Raw genomic sequence first — 6271 nt, forward strand, 5'->3', positions numbered from 1 at the left:
TGTTCTAAAAATTTTGGGTTTCCCAGAAGAGTCACCACTTGAAATCTATTGTCTATTAATGAGGATTATTTTTGGCAGTTTTTCAAAAAGTCAATTAATTGTTGGATAGTGTGTGAGAAATTGTCTGCTGCCCTCCCTACTCCACTGGCTGAGTGGTTCATGTCTACCTAGTGGAATTTATCAGTTGGGTAGGGTCAGGGGCCAATTACCTTCTCAGACGATGCCATTTAGTGCCATCTCCAGCACTGTAGGACTTGCTTTGGGGAACCTAATCTCAAAACTTGCAGCCCTGATTGGTTACTCTTGAAGAATATTAAGAAACCAACTCATTATGCTGAAAATTGTTGAAGAGAAGAAAAAAATCAAGCGTATATCCTGCCTTTCCTCTATGAGCTGTACCTCAAGGAAACTAAAACATGAATGTGGTAATCTTTTTAAGTAGAATAATTCCAGCTAATTATGTACAGTTCAGTGGTATTAAATACATTCACACTGTTGTGAAACCATCACCACCATCCATCCCCATAACTCTTTTCGTGTGGTGAAACTGAAATTCTACACCCATTAAACAGTAACTCCCTATTCTCCCCTGCCTCCAGCCCCTGGCCACCACATTTACACTTTCTGTTTTTATAATATAGGTGGAATCACATAGTATTTGTATTTTTGTGACTGGTTTGTTTCACTTAGCATAATGTCCTCAGGGTTCGTCCATGCTATAGTATATTGCAGAATCTCCTTCCCTTTTAATTAAAAAAAATTTTTGTTTATTATTTTGGGGGGCTGCGTGGGGTCTTAGTTGCGGCACATGGGATCTTCGTTGCAGCATGCGGGATCTTTTGTTGCAGTGCTTGGGTTCGCTGCAGCACGTGGGCTTCTCTCTAGTTGTGGCGCATGGGTCTCTAGTTGTGGAGTGCAGGCTCCAGAGCACGTGTGCTCTGTAGTTTGCAGCACGCAGACCCTAGTTGAGGCGTGCGGGCTCAGCAGTTGTGGTGCACGGGCTTAGCTGCCCCGTGGCATGTGGGACCTTAGTTCCCTGACCAGGGATCGAACCCGCGTCCCCTGCATTGCAGGACGGATGCTTTACCACTGGACTACCAGGGAAGTCCCTCCTTCCTTTTCAATGTGAATTCCATTGTACGTATTGAAATCCATCCCGTTGCCTGTATATTACACATTTTGCCTATCCATTCATCAGTGAGTGGAAACTTGGGTTGCTTCCTTGTTTTAACTATTGTGAATAATGCTGCTATTAACATGAATGTACTATCTGGATTTTTTAAGTGGCTATTTTACGTCTTGATTTTTTAAAAAAAGTTGGATACATTTGGATAGCCATTCTAGAACTAGTCATGGTAACAATCTTCTCAATAAATGATGCTAGAGCTATTAACTTTCTATCCATATAGAAAAAAAAGGAACTTGGTCATGTACCTTATACTATATTTCAAAATTAACTTGAGATGAATGGCAGAACTAAACGTGAAAATAATACAATAAATTTCTAAAAGAAGTCAGGGGAGAATATTGTCTCCCCTTGACTTTGGAGTAGGCAATAATTTCTTGAATATAAAAAGCAATAATCATCCAAAGACACCAATAGGAGAGTGAAAAAGCAAGCCACGGCCTAGGGGAGGATATTCACAATACATATATCTGACATAGGATTTGTATCTAGATTATGTAAAGAACTCCTAAAAATCCATTTTAAAAACAGGCAAAACACTTGATGGGCCCTTCACAAAGGAGGATGTCCAAATGGAAAATAAGCATATAAAAAGTGCTCAATATCAGAAATCATCAAGGAGGTGCAAATTAAAGGCACAATGAGATACCACCACACCATCATTAGAATGGTCAAAATTAAAAAGAATGCAAGGGGAATTCCCTGGTGGTCCAGTGGTTAGGACTCTGAGATTTCATTGCCAAGGGCCCAGGTTCAATCCCTGGTCGGGGAATTAAGATCCTGCGTGCTGTGCGGCACAGCCAAAAAAGTAAAGTAAAATAAAAAGAATGATAGGATGTTGTCTAGGATGTTTAGCAGTTACATTGCTGGTGCAAGTGAAAAATGATCTGACCACTTTAGAAAGCTATTTGGCAGTTCATAGTAAAGCTAAACACATGTCTGCCCTGTGACTCAGTAATTTCACTCTTAACTATACACCTCACAGAAATGAGTGTATTTCATTTCATTCACACAGAATGTATCTACCCAAAGACATGCACAAGAGTGTTCAGAGAAGCCTATTCATAACAGCAAAATGTCCATCAACAGAAGAATAGGTAAGTCAACTGTGGTTCAAACATATACGACATATATATTTACAACATGATTCCAGTTACATGACCTTCTAGAACATGCAAAGCTAATCTATCCTGGTTACTTTTAAGGAGGCTATTGACTGGAAGAGGAAACTTTCTAGAGTCCTGAAAATGTTCTCTCTCTCAGTCTGGGTGGTGGTTAAAAAGTAGTGTTCATTTGTGAAACTTCATTAAGCCATACACTTAAAATTCATGCACTTCACTGTTTGTATGTTATAATTCAATTTTTTAAGTTTTTTTAAAAAAAAGTTTACCCCCCAAAGACTCCTTCTTTTCCCTTTATGTGTCACAAATATTTTATTTTAGACAAAGTCTTAGTACAGAACCTGTGCTGTTTTATGAATTTCCACGTGTTGTCGCCTATAAAATGTCTGCTTATAATTTACATATATACCAACCTGTTCACTGGGTCAAATGTGGCAAATTGACCCAAGAAAATTTGGTTATTCATAATTATTAGATAATTGGGGGGAATATTAGAGGACTCCAGTTGTCAGATATAGGATTGGGCTCTAGTTTCCCCCCAAGAACCTCATGCTCAGGTGATCTGTTACAATGAAGGCAGGTCTCAGGCAAGATTCTGTCATACATTTGAATATCTATTAGCAGGAAGACAAAAAACCGGTCCTACAACCCATTCCCAAAGCTTAGGGAGACACTGAATTTCTGGCTTTTAGGCACTCTGACATTCATCTTACACACACAAAAAAATAGAAAAGTCTAGCACAAGCCAAGCAGCCTCAGAGTGGTGCTTTCGGCCTGGGGCTTTGATTTATTTGAGTATTCTGCCACTTAGTGACAGATCTGTTGCCTAACTGTGACCAAAAATCTAGCAATATTGCTTTTATTTATTTATTTTTAAATCTCGTTTAATGGTAAGTCCATTCTAGGAGGCCATCAGGGCTGGTATGACACTCTAGGCTGTCAGGGACTTGGCTCCCTTCTATTGCTGCTTTGCCATACCTATGGCGTTGCCTTCATTTTCTTGATCCAATTTTGCTCATGACCACATCCACACCTAGCTAGTGGGAAAAGAACAAACTCATTCTCTTTAAGAACGACCTAGAAATTGCACACATCACTTTTCCATCTCATTGACCAGACATGTTCTTATTTAGCTGGAGGCTGGAAAGGGAGGCTGGGAAAAATGCAGTTTTAATCTCTGATTGGCCATACGTTTGCTTAAAAATCAGGGGTGATATTATTATTATCAGTTAATTAATTAATTTATTTATGGCTGTGTTGAGTCTTCGTTTCTGTGCGAGGGCTTTCTCTAGTTGTGGCAAGGGGGGGCCGCTCTTCATTGCGGTGCACGGGCCTTTCACTATTGCGGCCTCTATTGTTGCGGAGCACAGGCTCCAGACGCGCAGGCTCAGTAATTGTGGCTCATGGGCCCAGTTGCTCCGCGGCATGTGGGATCTTCCCAGACCAGGGCGCGAACCTGCGTCCCCTGCATTGGCAGGCAGACTCCCAACCACTGCGCCACCAGGGAAGCCCAGGGGTGATATTATTATAGAGGAAGGGGAGAGCCAATACTGGGGGATAAGTAACAGTCTCTGCCATAATGACAAAATTGGTCAGGCTGCAACTCTTCTCAGAAGAATTTACTCAGTTGATTATTTCTTCCTTGAAACATGCTCCCCCTTTAGTTTCTATGGCACCATATTTTCCTAGTACCTCTCCGGCTGTGCTTATTCTAGTTCCTGTACATGCTTCTCTTCCTTTATCCAGTATCCAAAAAGTTGGAATGCTAGAGGGTTCAGTCTTGGGCCCTCTTATCTTCACTGTCTGTACTCTCTCTAGGACAGCTCATCTAATGCTATGGCTTTAAATATCTTCTATATGCTAATAACTCCAAAATTTGTATCTCCAACCCTGACTTCTCCCCTAAGTTACAAACTCATTTACCAACTGTCCACTTGACATCTCTACCTGGATGGCTAACAAGTATTTCAAACTAAATGTCTAACTAAGCTAGAATAATGCCATTATCCTGACTAATTGTTCTTAATATTGGAGGAAGGGCAGGGGAAAAGCAATAACCATCTCTTAGTATTTAGAAATGTAAGGGGATTTTTCACTGCCACAATGGCTAGGGGTGCTACTTATATTTCTTCTAAAACTTTTTTTTTTTTTATTCAGCATCATGTTTGTGAATTTCACCAGCATTAATGCATGCAGTTTTGGTTTATTTGTTTTCATCATTGTATAGTTTATTATTTCATTGTTCAATTACACCACAGTTTAGTTACCCATTCTTTTTTGATGGACATTTAATGGGTTTCCAATTCTTTGCATTTATATACTATGCTGCTATGAATATTCTTGAACATGTCTTCTTATGCACGGATGTAAAAATTTCCCTAGAATATACTTTTAGGAGTAGACCTTGGGGCCATCAGCTATGCATATCATAAACTTTAGCAGATATTACCAAGTTGCTCTCTAAAATAGTTGTACTAAATCTACACTCAAAGAGAAGGTCTTTTAGTATATTATCCTACAAAGTTATGTTATTAAAGAGATGGACATCAGCATGAGAGAGAGTCTTCTTGATGCTTCATCTGAAAAAAGAAACTTCCTTGTATGCAGCCAGGAATCCATTTTCCCTAAAGGGTGGTAGCTGCATGGAGCTTGGCTCCTAGAAGAGAGACAGAGACAGAGACAGAGAAAGAAAAGGAGAAGAAAAGAAAGAGAAAGTAAAGGATCAGGGACCTGACAGGAACACTAAATGTTTTGCAGTAAGTGGTTTCTGGTAACAGACTGTATCTGCAGTTCTACCCAGACATTGTGCGGGCATAAAAGGAGCAGGGTCATTTGTTTAGGTGTCACTGTCTCTAGGCAGAGTCTGGGTCTTTTCATTCCCACTGCCAAGCTCCACACCAGGACATTAGTAGGCATGTAGTAAATACTATGCTGAACAGCTGAGTGGGCATACGCTGACATGCATATGATTTGCCCTGTTAAATTCCTATATTCTCACTGACTTGATCAAAAAATGAATTAAGTTTTTATTTTGTCTGGTACAAAGTAGAGACTAGATAAATATTTGTTGAGTGGATAAAAGAGAACATGATTCATTTGAATTTAAACTACCTCAGCATAACTCTATTCATTTTTTCTCATTGGCTTAACGTTATGTCTGGATTGAACCTATAACTGAATTTTTTTCCAAATTCATTTGATCTGTTTTGGGACTGCCAAAAAACTCTGAAATCACTTAATAGGCTATTTCACCAATACCATTTTAAATTTTCAAGAAAACTCAGGGGAAAATAAAAGATTGCCTCACCACAAGAAAAAACTCCTTTAAGTGACTAAAACTATTGTGCAAAAAGTATACTAATAGAAAAGGGCTCTTGGGAATTCCCTGGCGGTCTAGTGGTTAGGACTCCGCGCTTTCACTGCCGTTGGCCCGGGATTCAATCGCTGGTGGGGGAACTAAGATTAAAAAAAAAAAAAACAAACATCTAGCAGACAGGCTTCTGCACTAGATGGCCTTTCAGTTTTTTAAAATGACGTTTTTTGTTTGTTTTAAATTAATATATGCTGCTCCTCTTCCTATATGCCACGCACAGTTCCCAGGCAAGGTACATATATTGTATCACATTTAATGCTCACGACAACGGTACGAGGTATAAGATATTTAGCATTGGCCCAATTTTATATGTGAGGGATAGAGAAGTTGAGTAACTTGCCCAAGATCACACAGCCTGTAAACTGGAGAGCCGTTATTTCTGTTTTCAGAATTCCAGCTTTTTTTTTTTGGCGGGGCTGCCGATCGTGCGGGATCTTACCTGGACCAGGGATCCAACCGCGTGCCCCCTGCAGTGGGAGCGCAGGGTCTTAACCACTGGGCCGCCAGGGAAGTCCTCAGAGTTCCAGCTCTTAAACGATCTACTGTATTGTTTTCTCAACTCTAAGATTCCATGAATTTTTCACTCTTTAA

This window comes from Lipotes vexillifer, unplaced genomic scaffold (genome assembly GCF_000442215.2).
Source record: "Lipotes vexillifer unplaced genomic scaffold, Lipotes_vexillifer_v1.1 scaffold454, whole genome shotgun sequence".
NCBI lineage: Eukaryota > Metazoa > Chordata > Mammalia > Artiodactyla > Lipotidae > Lipotes > Lipotes vexillifer.